Below are 16295 nucleotides of genomic sequence, written 5' to 3'. Positions count from 1 at the left end.
AACAAAAGTATAACAGGCTAAAATAACACATAAAATTACAGGACTAAGACAAATGACCCCATTATGAGCAGACCACCACGCCACTGCCCCACTCCTACACCGCCAAACAGGGCCACTGGCCCCCCTCCAAATTAAGAGTGTTTTTGTGGTCTGGTCCTGTAGCGTTCCCACTGCAGTGCCTTTCAAAAAGGCACTGCAATGGGAGCGCCAAAGCTCGTTCCTGAATTGACCGAAAGGCACAATGTTTTGGATTTCATTCCGTGGTGGAACTGGGGGTGCACACATAAATATGTGCCCCTCTGCATGCACCCCTCTGCACAGAGGCACACAGTTACCTCACCACCACCCTTTCCATGGCGGGCTCACCACCGTGAATAGGCTCGCAGTGAGGAAACTCATAATATGCTTTGCAATACGACATTGGCACCACCAAGCATATTGCGGCCTCACACCATCTTGCCGCCACCAGGGATCGCGGATCGTTGGTAGCAGCGGCAGTCCAAAAACAGTCTAACCGCCATACTCATAATAAGGCAGTCAGATCACTAGTGCGGTTGTCCCCGACCACCACTGCACCTCCACCATGGGTTCAGCAGTACGATGGACTGCTGAACTCATAATCAGGCCCTATGACTTGGACCGAGAGATATTACTATTGCCTTATAGCCCACCGTAGTGGGCTATACCGGCTATTAAAAGCCTGCTCCAGCGTTAAAGGCCCGAGCCGACATCGAGAGACTTTAACAAGGGAGCGGGACTTTAATAGCCGGTATAGCCCAGATACGAAGGGCTATAAGGCTATTAGAACATTCTGCCACTAGAGGGCAGAATGGTCTAACAAATTAAACAAAGGCCTCTCGGATTTTGAGGGGTTTTAAATCCCCTCGAGCTCTGAGAGGCCTTTGTTCACAGCAATAGCTGTGAACAAAAGCAGCATTGGAATGTTGCTCTGCGGGCCTTTACCAGGCCGTAGAAGCACGGAGCACTCCATTGTCTTCAATGGAGTGCTGCACATTCCAATGTTCTAATACTTGATGAAGAAACACTAAAGATACACTTCACATTCAGCAGGATCATCAAAAGACCTAGTAGACTCAATCTAGAAATAACATTATGATCACTTGAGGTTGATAAGCAGGAACATATTCTTCCAAGAATATGAACTCTTTGTATGATTAGAGACATTGTACTTTGGATACCAACCAACTTTGGAGTGAACGTCTTTCAGAAAGCTAAATGTCACAAGCCTCAACCCCTTTCAGCATGCAAAACAGATGAATATTGCTTCTGTTTTCTAAATCTTCTGTATGTTTCAGAATCATTTGTATTTCCTGCTTCATCTTTACAATCTTGAAAAGTATCCTAAATGTCAATTACTCGTTGCTCCACTTTGATTAGTGTATAAGGGATTGATTAGTCGGCAGAAATGTGCATGGCAGTACTCATTGTAGGAAGATCTATCTGAGGCAGCAAAGTATGCCATCTAAAAGATTTTGAACAATTGTAACACAATGATCTGGAGGCCTTTGAAACTGCCAAGACACAACATTTCTTTATCATTGGTTGTTTTAACTGGGTAAAGGTTTTTGATCCTTAGATTTAAATCTTCTTTAATTTTGTTTGTTTTCTTATGTGCTAAATACAAATGTAATCTGTTTCAAATTGATTTACTTAGCTAAATCAGAAACCTATGCATATAATAAAGGGTATGTTGTTCTTCTTAGTCTGTCAGGATGAGTCCTGAAGGATATGTGGATCTGTGGATGTGTAGCCTGCACTGCCGAGCCTGTGGATCCCCTCCCTTCAGAGGCTAAACCTACATCTGGGTGATTATGGTACGCAGAACATCTAGAAACCAAGATCCTGCCTCCAACATACATCCTAAGAGAATACACCTTACACTTTTTGAATATCATGCAAATACTGGACCCACAGGGAATATGAGTTATGCTGAAACATTGCAGGCCCCTGGAGTTTTCCCTGGGGACTTCAGTTGTTCCAAGCGTCTGAAATCCTAGGGTAAATATGTAACCAAGAATGAGAAAAAAACAGAACAATAGAAGAAATAAATCCAGTTGCCCAGTTAATTCCCATTTATTAGTGGACCAACTTAGTGGACCAAGGGTCCAACTTGTAATAGAGCGGTTGACCTTACTCCTGGAGTTACTGTGTCAGCTGGTAACTCCAAAGACAAAATGTACCATTCCCTTTGTGAGGGACCTCATAATGATGCCCATAGTGGTGTACTACTCTACTAATAATAGCTCTGTTCTCCTATTAACAACATACAACATATTAGTCAGTACCCTATACACCTGCTGGAGCGGGTAGTACAAAATTTTGTATACCCCCCCCCATTCTGCATGTTTATATTAATCTGAATAATCAACTAATAGTAATCTTATTAATTTGTTTGAAGTGGAGACTTACCAATTATATTAACAAAAGAATTACACGTGGAATTTGCACTTTGCATGGCTAAACTAATTGTATACTAACATATGTACGCATACTAATAGTAGAAAATTAGAATATTGCATGATATATGTTGCTTTTGTGACGTAATTGTAAGTTGCGCATCATTGAGTGAGTATAAACGCTTTGAATGTTGCTATTCTGCTAGATAATTGTTTACACATAAGGGAATTAGTGAGGGTTTAACGTTTTATTAGCCATTTCTATGTTTTAATTATGTTTTTGTGTTTGTTTTGCTTAAGTTGACCATTTCGGCCTTCTTCAAGATGGCTAAGACGTAGACTGCTGCTGTCACACGAGGTTCTGGGTGAAGTGCGCATGTGTCACTGCTAGGTGTGGGCGGAATTTGCGAAATCCACTGTCGCAAATTATCACGAAAATGTTAAAAATTATCGCAAACACGCGGAAATATCGCGAAGATGCGGAAGTTTTTTTCCCGCATGTTCGTGAGATTTTCTGCATGGTTGCGGCTCGCCAACTTACCCATGTGGTTGCTCGCGGGCGCGGCCATCTTGTTTTCAGTTGTCTCGCGGTGCATGATCGCGAGAAGAAAGACGTGATCGCGCGACGCATGACGTCACTGCGGGTGCGAACTGTCGCGAGACAGCGCAAATGGCTAAAAACAATACAACATCTCATGGAGAACGCGACCGGATCAAGAAAACTTGTCGGCGAACGCAGGGATTCAGGTAAGGCGATCGCGCGCGCGCGAGAATGTATTATTTTACAGCGCGAGCAAGAAACAAATTATCGCCAAGCTGCGGAATGCGGAAATTTTTACATTTTCGTGCTCTCCGCGGAACGCAAAAATGTCAAATTATCGCATTTTCCGCGAACGGAACGAAATTTTCGCCAGGCCTAGTCACTGCCAGCAACAATGGCCTCGTCCTGACCCCAGGAGACGATGTTCCTACCAAGGACACTCTGGGAGCTTCGCCAAGGATACAACAATGGACTGTCTTTAAAACCGGAACCAGCAAGTGCAATGACTTAATCTTGCGGACTATGTGAGAACTTTACCGATCGACCCCAGATCCACCAATGAGGACTGTCTAAAACCCCAATCTTGATACATTTTGACATTAGTTTCATTATAAAAGTAGATAGAAAAGTGAACTAAAAAACTCTCTCTTCTTTGACGAACTTGATTTCCTGACGTTATGCTGACGGAGCGGACGGTGACACTGCTGGACAGCTGTTATCCTGAATCTTTGAGGGACTGAATTGCGGCCTTACTTTGATGAATTTAAAGATTTTTCCACGACTTGACTTACTTAGAGGACGACTAATAGCCAGAATAGGTAAATATGATGTTCTGCGGTTTGGATAATGATTTCTAACAATTTGCAATTTTATTAGCTAAACGATATTTGATTAATTGATAAATGTGTCGATTATTTGAAGAAGAAATAGTATAAGAGAAGAGTATAGATAGCTGAATTGGATCACTAAATCAAATAAACAACTAACTGATTCTTCACCCAATGAGGGGAATATCACAAGGTTGGAGTTAATAAAGTATTCATTGTATTTAGGGTTTAGGTAAAGTTATTCCTTTCATGTCAGCATTTGGAAACTTATTCCTCTAGGGAAGCAGATCAATGAAGTATGAATGTTGGTGTTATGGGCCCCACCAATGAATGTATTTGAGAGAATTTGCTCTTGCGGTATTTGGTCTGTGACGCAGGGGAAATTTGATGTTCCACGCTGCAGCACACCCACCGAGAACAGATCATATATTTTATATAGTTGGGTTTCAATAAACTGACAACAGCTTAAATATTAAGAAACAACACACACACACAACAGTGCACATTGCCATGGCTGCACATGTGTGCAGAACCATGTGAATATCACTAGTACTTAGATGCCACTGGACATACAACGGAACCTTCCACTATATAATAACAAACAATATCCAGCAAAATGCATTTGAAATCTCAGCACACATCCAACTCAAGCTGAACATTTGATAGTTTAGTATCACTGACCTCACATCTGTAACCACTATCTTAAGAAACTACAACAACATCCAACTGGTGTGTGCATTGTTATGTCCCATGTTAGAACTTATTGTGTCCCTGTAGCTCATCAGGAAGTCAACCAACTGACCATTGGAGTCATTCTGGAAAACATGGGTACAAGGCAAGCAGGCCTAATCTTCCTTCTTCAGATAGCAGAGCAGTCCCTCATCCTTAAACAGCAGGGTAGACATTCTTCTGAGTCTTACACAGGTCCAGGAGTGTTCTAATGAGAGATTCTAAAGGTCCCACGTTTATACTTGATGTTAGCCATTGTGTGGAGAACTTCTTGGGCTACCCCCAAAACTGGTTCTGGTCAGTTATTCCCTTTCCCATGGGCTTGTCTCCAAACTGTCTAGGGGGATAAGGGTATGAGCAGTCCTGGTGTCAGGTTCCTTTGTGTATTCTGCAGACATGGTCCTTTGAAGTGTAATCAGAACAGGGTGCAGCTCCTTCCAAGCCATCCTGTCAGGAAGACCCTTACATCTAGGCCTATTATGTTCCCATGACTGGAAGCAATACACAACCCACAACAGGAAAGTCACCCATAGTCATGTGACCCAGGGCACTGGCAGAGAGTCACAATAAGTTTACGCACTTAAACCCCAGCTTTCTAAAAGCGGCATTTTCTTTAAATTGTAACTTAAAATTCAACTTTAGCATTAAAAGGAATTTTAAATTGCAGTTCATTTGAGTGGAAACAGCATGTCTCTATCTAGTCCCAAACTGAAGCTAGCATTTCTTGATTGTAAAATCTGGGGTGGAGCCGCAGAAAGGGCCAGGTCCAGCAAAAGGAAATGGGGAAGTGTTAGAAACTAGGGGAAACTCTATGATATAAAGGAGGTAAATATGTTTTCTATTGCGTGGAATGATGATTCACTCACTGTTGTGATATCTGGGCAAGATTCTTGGTGCTGGATGGAATTCATGGGCCTTGGTGAACAAGCCATTTGCCATATTTTGAGTATAATTGCTGTACCTCTTCATGCATGGATGGTGAAGGCAATGATTTCATTGTTTCGTCCATATCAATTGATTCTCCATATTCCCAAAAAATGGATGTGATCGCCCTGGTAGTGTCACTATGATATGATATGATATGATAGCTTCATCAAGTTAACAGGTATCCTGGCATTAGAACATGTACTAACAGAAAACAACTTATCTCACTGTTCATATTTCTGATAAAAAAATTACCAGGTGTACAAATTATACAATTTCTCCAATCTTTTTGCTTACATTTCAATAGTAGAAATGTGTGCTTTATTCAGACAACTGTACCTTTTGAAATTGCCCTCCCTGTCTTCTTTCCTCAGATGTCAGCACTCCATTTTCTTATTACCCCCGGAACACAGAGCTACCCTGACAGATCCATCACCCTCCATGTCACTTACTCTTTATTACTTACTTAGGCGGCTCTTAATGTTTTCAAGGTTGTGCCAAAGGGTCCAAATATGTCCGCCAGAAGGTACCTGATGTGCACCCCAAGCTCATCTGTTGTCAAAATAAAATGAGATTCTTGCAATAGCGCATGCGTCTTATCTGGCAACGTCCAACCCCCTGACCTATTCGACCTTCATGTACACAATATTAAGTAGTTTATAGCCAATGCCTGTTCATCTTAGGTAACTGTATTTTAATTACAAACTTTATCTGCTCACATAACCTAGACATCCCTTTCCTCATACAATTCTGGCTCTTTGAGCAATCATTCCTCCTATTCAATTTACAAATCCTTTGAGACTATTCTATCATTTTCCAACCAAGGTGCAGCAAAACCACAGGAGAAGACCTAGTGATAGTCTTCAGACACACCCTACAAATCAGTAATTTGAGCCCGCCCCCTTCAATAATCATTTAAAGTACTGCTTGTGACAATGCAACTGAATTCAAACGAACAAATCATTCCTGCATCATGTCCTCAAGCAGGAATTTCCAACATCCTCTGTAACCAATCCTCTGCAGGTCCGGATTGGCCGTAGCGGGTTTCGGCCATTTTCCCTGGGAGGCTGGAAAGGTGTGGACTTGTTTTGCAGCTGTTGGGCTGTTTTGTTGTTACTGTGGGCTGGTTTTGCAGTGGTGCTGCAATATCGGCTCCAAGTAACAAAAGCAGCAGTGCTTCACACTTGCAGGCAGCAACCCCACGTGCTTCACACATGTGAAACCCCCCCGCCCACCGCTACCCCTACCCTGGGGGCTTGGGCCTACAAAATTGCCGGGGCTACTCCTAGCCCAGCCCTGATCCTCTGCCAAGGCCACTTATATGATCATTCACTAAAACATCTGTATGTTTATTGGAAAATATATAAGTTACTGCAGGAAACAAAATTCAATGGACATTTAGTTAAAAAAACTTGCAACCTGGTAGGTACCTGACACGCAACATTCTCACACACATTACAGACAAATCCCTGGATCTCGCACTGACACAAGAGAAGCACACACTGCAATCATGTGTCTGATCCCTTGGCTATTTCCTTATTATGGCAGCATGGTGCTTCTTTTCAAGAGGAGAAAATTGCCCCTTTCTTCAAAAATATTATACTAATAAGCTCTTAAAAGCCTCCCCCCTGAAACACAGTTCATTTTATATCAAGAACTAGTATTAGAAAAAAGTATAAAGATATGAAAGAGCATATACATTTATAATCACAAATCAAATATATCACAGTTAATACTTGGTGTTCTAGTTGTGACACCAGCTTTTGACCCCCCCCCCCCACACCTTATTTTTCGAACAAATGCAGCAAGAATTAAAGCAGCGTGTTGATAAGAGTGGGCACGCAATTTGAAGAAATTTGCTTAAAAACGTAGAATGACGCCAAAGAAAGGATGCCATCCTTGTCTGAACTGTTCCAAGTGTTATTATGGTAGCAGACACACTATACTCTCCTTACATTGGAAACACATACCACATTCCGCATTATCTAACCTGTGAATGTAGCTTTGTGGTATATATTATTTAGTGCCCATGTGAGAGCTTCTATGTATTGCAAACTTCACAGAAGCCTAGAAATGATTCAATATAACATGTTAGAAATCAGATACCAATTTCTCCACTGGCATGCCATTTTATTGAAATGCAACACACGCTTATTGGACCACATTTGTTTTGCTGTGGACCATGTCCTATGTACGATGACTGGAATAAAAGTTTGTCTGAGGAGGAAACGAGGTTTACTAGGAATTACCAATTTAGCAGGCGAAGGGCATGAATAAAATCGTAATTTTATGATTTTTCTTTGGATTACAATCAACACATGGTAATACAGTCTAACATGTGAAGACTAGACTGCCAACACCAAGAAATCAGGCATGGCTTACCATACATTAGGATGGAGAAAAGACTTTGAACTGGATATCTACACCCTTACCCGGATATTGAAGGGATATTAGAAGTAACCATAATAACTATCAATGAAGAATGGCACCTTGGAAACACATTCCAGTGAAACTAAGGGCCAGATATACTGACACTTTGCATCGTAGTGGCACCACTTTTGTGCCATAGTCGCAGTGGCGTAGCTAGACACTTTGCCGCCCGCGGAGGTTCATTCCTTTGCCGCATGTGAGAGCGGGGGCGCTGGCGAGTCCTGCTTTTGCCGCACATCAGAAAACACATGAAAGAGCGGGGGAGCCTCCTGTGCTGCCAGGGGTAGACCACCCCCGCCCTCCCTTGCTATACCACTGCATAGCCACGACTCAAAATGCTAGTACATATTTGCAAAACCACGCAAGGGGCGATTTGCGCTGCCTTGCATGACTTTGTAATGAAATGTAGCGCAACGCAGTGGCTTGCACTGCCTTGCGTTACATTTCATTCTGAGAGGCATTCCATGGTTGGAGCATGGGTGTTCCCATGCATCCACCAATAGATTTCATGCAATCCTAGATTTGCAAGAGTTTGTACACCTGGGATTGCGTAAAATCGTTACGTCTCCCAGAGGATGGCGTAACGAGGAGAAAAATCTGCTTTTCTCCTCATTTCCTCTTTCTATGTGTGCTTCATTCTGCAGCACACTAGAAAGAGGAAACTGCCTCAAGGGATTGTTTTTGTGCAGGAAGGTGTCCCGTCCTGAACAAAAACAATTCTCCTTGTAACCCGGGCACCCTTACACTTCAGTGCAAGGGTACCTGCGTAGGCACTAGGGGGCATATTATCAAGAAACGGCGTTAAAATTATCGCCACTTTAGCGGGATAAAACTACCGCTAAAGCGGCGATAATGGGCTTGATATTATGCCCTTGAGAATTCCCATAGAAGCCCATGTTCTGGTGTCAACATGTGTCTATTGGAATTCTCTGCGGCATATTATCAAGCCCATTATCGCTGCTTTATCTGCAGTTTTCTGCGGCTAAAGCGGCGATCATTTTAAACGCGGTGCTTGATAATATGCCCCCACGCTAGTGTGCTAGCACTATGAGAGAGTAGAAGTGCACCTCATCTTAGCAAATAGGGCACATTTCTGCTCTCTCCCTTTCCCATAACGCAGCGCAACAAGTTGCCTTGCTGCACTGCATTGCGTGAAAGGTTAGTAACTCTTGCCCTAAATATGCATTATTGGAGAAACTTGTATTTAGAGTGCATTGTTTTATTTTTACAGGATGGTATTTTGTGGTTTAACACATCATGACTTGTCTTACAGGAGGAACAGTAATTGACTCCTTGATTAGTCTCTTAAGTTGAATGCCTTCCTGAAAATGAAATGAATAAATGTACAGTATGGTCGTTGCAGACATAACAGATTAAAGGGCTTATTTTCCTGAATAAGGAATAACAAATATCTCAAAATACATTGGAGTTGGAAGACATAATTTAAATATATGTCCAAGTAATTATTAACGTCGACTTTCACAATGGAAGGAGAAAGAGCACTAACATGTCTTTGAAAAAAGGTTGTGTGGAAAATAGTCACCTCTTGTTAACATTAGCCAAGAGTAGAAAGAAAGTCCGGCCACTATACCCGAGTGTGTATGTTTGCTACATGCAGTAACAATGCTGAACTCGAGAAGGAGATTTTACTGAACATCTCCTCAAGCATCAAACTAACATCATGCCCAGAAGCCAGTAGTCAGCAAACAAGATCAAAACCGACACCCCAAATCATGACACTACACAATACAAATCATTATTCTATCCAAGGTCAAAGTAGACCACGTCTCACTCTTGCTAAAAAAAACTCAAACTAAACTTGCATCCAAAATTTTTACAAAACCTCAAACAAGTGCCCAAACTACCACTACTCAACAAAAGCAGTGAAAAAACACACATTCCGCAATAGAACCTCTTTGTAGATACTAGCTGGGATTCCAAATGCAATTAGAAAGCCACCTGGCAGGTTTCAGACCATGCACCATAAACTCTTGACAGCTGTGATGCTTACCTTGTAGTCATTCTCAACCCTTCCTCAGTCTTTGACATGCTGGACTATCACACCCTTGCCACAGTTGCGCGAAGCGCCTGGGTATGAGGCGCAGAGTCTTGAGGAGATAACCATCCTTACTGAAATAGAGAACCCAATTTGACTAACCAGGGGGCATATTAACAAGGGCTTTATCTCCACTTTTTTTGCTTTAAAAGCCAAAGAAGCTGAGATAAAAATATCACCCTATCAACAACATGTTAGCACCCTTTTTTACTACGCTTCCCTTTGCATCTCTAATGAGATGCAAAGTGGGCGTTCCAGAGCAAAATAAAAGGACATTTCTCCTATTATCAAGCTTCACACTCACCCTGTTAGAGACAAAAAAAGCAGCGCTAACCACGGTTAACGCTGCTTTTTTACGTCTGCTAATTTTCAGACTTGGGAGCATATCAACAACAACCGGCGATAATTATCTCTAAGCGCACTTAGCGCTAGGATAATTATCGCCGGCTAGCGTGAATTTTTATCGCTGAGATAGCGTGCTATTAGCAACGCTTATCTCAATAGCGATAAAAATCCTCACGCTAACAGGCTAATGTGAGATTATCGCTGGAAACCCAGCGATAATCTCACGTTAGCTTGTTGATAGGGACAGACAAACTTAGCCATGATATCCACCTTACATAGGATATCATGGCTAAGTCAGAAAAATACCAGACGTAAAAAAGCAGCGTTAACCGCGGTTAGCGCTGCTTTTTTTGTCTCTAACAGGGTTAGCGACATTCTTGATAATAGGATAAATGTCGCTTAGCGACATTTCTTCTATTATTTTACTCCGGAACGCCCCCTTTGCATCTCATTAGAGATGCAAGGGGAAGCGTAGAGTAAAAGGGTGCTAACATGCAAATTTGCGTGTTAGCACCCTGTTGTTGATAGGGCGCTAGTCTTATCTCTGCTTTTTTGGCTTTTAAAGCCAAAAAAGCAGAGATAAAGCCCTTGTTGATATGCCCCTTAGCCATGTAATCCAATGGGAGGTGGATTACGTGGCTAAGTCCACCATGGGCTATCAACAAGGATATCCCTATCCTTGTAGTTTTATCGCTGCATTACCAGCGATAACCTCCCAAAATGCCGCTATCGCTGGATTTTTTATCACCTAGGCGGTTAGCGTTGTTAATAACGCGATAACCAGGCAAAATTATCCAGCGATAGCGGGCGTTAAAAAAATTAACGCTAAGCCATGAGTCCATGAATCCTTATCACTTTCCCCATCTATCTTCAGCCTTTATATAGTCTTGAGGAGGTAACCATCCTTACTGAAATAGAGAACCCAATTTGACTAACCAGGGGGCATATTAACAAGGGCTTTATCTCCACTTTTTTTGCTTTAAAAGCCAAAGAAGCTGAGATAAAAGTATCACCCTATCAACAACATGTTAGCACCCTTTTTTACTACGCTTCCCTTTGCATCTCTAATGAGATGCAAAGTGGGCGTTCCAGAGCAAAATAAAAGGACATTTCTCCTATTATCAAGCTTCACGCTCACCCTGTTAGAGACAAAAAAAGCAGCGCTAACCACGGTTAACGCTGCTTTTTTACGTCTGCTAATTTTCAGATTTAGCCATGTAATCCAATGGGAGGTGGATTACATGGCTAAGTCCACCATGGGCTATCAACAAGGATATCCCTATCCTTGTAGTTTTATCGCTGCATTACCAGCGATAACCTCCCAAAATGCCGCTATTGCTGGATTTTTTATCACCTAGGCGGTTAGCGTTGTTAATAACGCGATAACCAGGCAAAATTATCCAGCGATAGCGGGCGTTAAAAAAATTAACGCTAAGCCATGAGTCCATGAATCCTTATCACTTTCCCCATCTATCTTCAGCCTTTACTTTAAGCTACAGTGAATGTTGGATGCAAGAGAACATAAGGTAATCATTGAAGAATATGCAGACGGCACTTAATTGAGTCACAATGCCATTCCTAAAGTAATCATCAAGGTATACTAAAAACTAGCATTTTGGGATCTTAATTGTCTATGGTTCTTCTTGCTAATCTTCCATATTCTTTTACTAATAAAATTGTTCTTTCTCATAATGATGGAATGGGCATTCTTTAATGCCTAAAGGCTTTTCCCCCCAACTCTGTTTATTAGGTTTACAGCATGTTTAGTGTTTGCAAAGGCCAAACAAATCGTAGTAAGCTTGGCACAGCCCATCTCTGCCCCCATGTTATTACATAGTAGAGGTATTTGTCACCAGACAGTCACAGATTCAAGTTTGTGGAATAGGCAATCCACAAGCCCATACTTTGTTATGGCTTTTCAGTGCAACCTCTTCATTTGTAAACATATTGCTCTGCCTTGGCACAATAGTCGATACCATTACCCAGGCCATAACAGAAGGTGCCCACTCCTCCCTCCGGCACCAGGCTATGTCTTGCTTGGCAAGCTGGAGGCCCGTGGCCACCATTAGTCTCTAGTTCATCTACTCCCCCCACCATTCATCCATCAAACCTAACTGCATAATTTTGGGCTCCGGTGTCACCTGCCTCTCCACTACTGAGGACAGAACATTGCATATCTTGTGTCAATACCTTTGTATCACTGCTCATTCCCATATGATGTGAAAAAGTGTTTCCATGGCAACTTAACACTTTAGGCAATGTGGGTCCAGGCCGCATTTCATTTTACTTAGTTGCGATGGGCTACAGTATACACGGTGAATATTTGTGTTGCATCAGCCTCAGTATCATGGAGTCAGCTAGTACTATGGGGGCATCATTGCCTCTACTTAGTTCTTCTCCAAGACTCCCACATCACTTTTCCATCGCTCTCCTAATGCATCATTCATGGGGTCAGGGATTTTATTTACTATTGTTCCATATAGCTTCGAGATTCCTTTCCTCTAGCTGGAAGGGCCTGTAAGCTGTCTCGCTGTTGTTCAAGGGCATGTCGTGTTTGCAGGTAGCAGTAAACTTGTGACATATACATTTTGTACGCACCTTTAGCATATTGCAATGTGCGTTTTGAGCTGCCCTCCCATGTGTCGTCCAGCTTAGATATTCCTATAATGTCCCAGGCACGGAAGCCTTTTATAGTCGCCAGGCGTTTCAACCATTTTCCAGACCATAAATGTGTTTCCCTAGTCGCCACACTGTGCTGTTTGATCTACCTCTGTATATTATCAAAAGGACAACCCCGTCTGTGTCAAAGGGGACCAGTGTGTATAAATGGTAATATAACAACAGAGTATGTCGTGGGATTTTATACTGAAAGCGACTCACTCCTGCACCTGTCTGGGGGAGCCAAAACACAATATAATACATATTTAGAAACTCCAAGTGGTATGTACACACTTTGGTAACGTTTTACACCAAAGTAAAAAAAAAAAGACATACGTTAATGATCACAAATTGCTGACAAGGGTTTCCAAGATTATTTTTTGTTTTATTCTTAAATTTATATGCAGATACTGTGACAGCAATAAACATAAGTGCAGGTGACGCACTGCTCCAGTGTTTGAATAAATATAGAATATATACAGAAGACACACAACAAAACAATCTCTGGTTATGAATATTTACAAATGGAGACGTGTGCATATACAATTGCAACAGGTAGACTTATTATTATTCAATAGCCAAGTGAAACAGTGTTGATGTTTCGACCCCTAATTATTTTTGGGGTCTTCTCCGGACAATAGTCGTTTGACTTAATACCAACAAGTGGTAACAGCTGTCCATATATAAGCTTCAAACTGAGAGACGGAGGTAAGTATCTGTCAGAATTCCTCTGTGGAGATAATCCACTATAACTCGGCTGTTAGAAATGGGGGTCTCTAGTTGGCAGAGGTAGGTACCTTTGTCCAAATAGGGACCCTTTGCTTCTAGTCAGGGTAAGGGGGCTACACACTTTAGATAACCCCTGCCCACCCCCTTGGTAGCTTGGCACGAGCAGACAGGCTTGTCCCAAAGGCAATGTACAACACTCACAGAAATACAGTGAAAACACCACAAAAGGACACCACACCAGTATAGACAAATAAAGTATCTTTATCTAAACTAAACAAGACCAAAACGACAAAAATCCAACATACACAGTTACAAAAATATGACTTTCAAAAGGTTTCAAGAACTTGTACCATAGAAAACTATGGCTTTGTGACTTTTCACCAAAGTACCTATAGATGCGTAAAAGTTCACAAGCCAAACAGCTGCAGCGTCAGAAAACAAAGAGATGCGACACTCCTGAGACCGTGGGGAGGCGATGCTTCAGTCTCGCTGCACGCAGAGAAAGGGTTGCGTCGAATATGGTCTGTACTGGGAGTGATGCGTCGACTCTTTGTGACGGTTCCGGTCCGCGGATGATGCGTCGGAAGAACTTGTCGCAAAGGTGCGATGCGTGGAAATCCGGGATGTGCCGGCGATCGATGCAGCGGCATAGAGTGGCGATCCTTTGATGCATCGTTTCTTTTAGCTGCGACACGTGCAGCAGCGCTTTCTGCAGCAGTGCGGCGATGCATGGAAATTCTTCTCGCGCCGTGGAGATGCATCGGGAAAACAGCCGCAAGAAGAGTAATTCGTCGATTTTTGTAGTTCTTTCAGTTTCTTCTTTCTTCCAGCTCCCAAACAGCAGCAACAACCTCCAGAGGCCCAAAACTTACACAGGCACCTCTTGGCAGGCTCGAACACACAGCAGCAGAGTTCAGGGGAGCTGGGGGTGAAGTCTTTGTGTCCCTGAGACTTCAGAACTGGAGGCCAGCACACTTCAGGACCTTGGAGATCTCCTTCAAGCTGGGGACACAGCACACAGCAAAATCCATCTCCTTTCCTTGGCAGAAACAGCAACTGCAGGTCAACCCCAGACATACAGAAAGGGCAGTACTTCTACTCAGTCTCTCCAGACAAAGGCAAAGGTTCCTCTTGAATTCCAGGAATGATCTAAAAGTCTGAGGTTTTGGGTCTGATACTTATACCCCAAAATGTCTTTGTTCTCTTTATGCAAGGGGCTCTGAGCCCAGTTCAAACCAGTTCTGGGGGCACTCTGCAAGTGTACAACAACTATCATTGTCAGTGTGAGCCTTGGCTCCAGATACACCACAGGGGGGCGGAGCCAGCATTGTGGAAGGCAGGCACAGCCCTATTCAGGTACAGGTGCTACTCCTCCCACCACTCCAAATGTAGATCAGGTCTATTAAACCTAGTGTTGACTCATCCAGACTCCTGGAGCCACTGCACCTCCCCAGCCCCTGTCACTCCAAAGCCAGACAGTCAATCCACAAACAGGCAGAGGCACAGAGGATGGTTGAACAAGAAAATAACCACTTTCTAAAAGTGGTATTTTCAAACACACAATTTAAAAACCATCTTTACTAAAAATGTGTTATCAAGTTCAGGGATACCAAACTCAATTTTACTATCTTATTCCTATTGTAAGATATGCTTGTAAAATGTTACAAAGCATTTCCCATTCTGTCCTATGGGGCAAGATAGCCTTTCAATAGTGAAAAACGAAATTGGCAGTATTTCACTATCAGGATATGTTACACACACCAGTACATGTCCTACCTTTCACATACACTGCAACCTGCCCAGAGGGGTGCCTTGGGCCTAATATTGGGGTGCCCTATATGCAAGAAAAGGGGTTAGGGCCTGGCAAGTGGGTGCACTTGCCAAGTCAACATGGCAGTTAACGAACTGCACACAGGCACCGCGGTGGCAGGCCTGAGACATCTTTTCAGGGCTACTCATGTGGGTGGCACAATCAGTGCTGCAGGCCCACTAGTAGCATTTGATTTGCCAGCCCTTGCACACTCAGTGCACTTTACTAGGGACCTTCTGGTAAAACAAATATGTCAATCAGGGAGAACCAATCACAATAATAATTTACACAGAGAGCATATGCACTTTAGCACTGATCAGCAGTGGTAAAGTGCCCAGAGTCCTATAGCCAACAAACACAGGTCAGGAAAAAATAGAAGGAAGAAGCAAAATGTTTGGGGGTAACCCTTCAAAAAGGGCCATTTCCAACAGCTACAGATCCAGTATTGCCTCTAACTCCGCATAGCATGTGTTACTCTGCCTGTGCATGTTTCACAGCCAAGGGTATTGGCAACTTCACCCTTGACTGACTGTCTTCAAACTTTATCAGTTAGTTCAGTAAAGCACGATGCCAATCAACCCATCTCCGCTCCCTCCATCGGAAAACAATTTCAGCAATTTGTGATCATTAACATATGTCCTTTTTAATTATTTTGGCATGGAACGCTACAAAAGGGTGTACATACCACTTGGAGTTCCTAAATATTACTTGAGTGTTGACTCCCCCAAACGGGTGCAGGAGAGAGACACTTTTCAAAAACGATTCCCATGGCGTACCCCGTTGTTATATAACTATTTGATCTATCTCAGCGCTCAGTGGTAATAGGTTA

The sequence above is a fragment of the Triturus cristatus genome, chromosome 2_2 (assembly GCF_964204655.1).
Source record: "Triturus cristatus chromosome 2_2, aTriCri1.1, whole genome shotgun sequence".
Lineage (NCBI taxonomy): Eukaryota > Metazoa > Chordata > Amphibia > Caudata > Salamandridae > Triturus > Triturus cristatus.
This window is presented reverse-complemented; position numbering follows the sequence as displayed.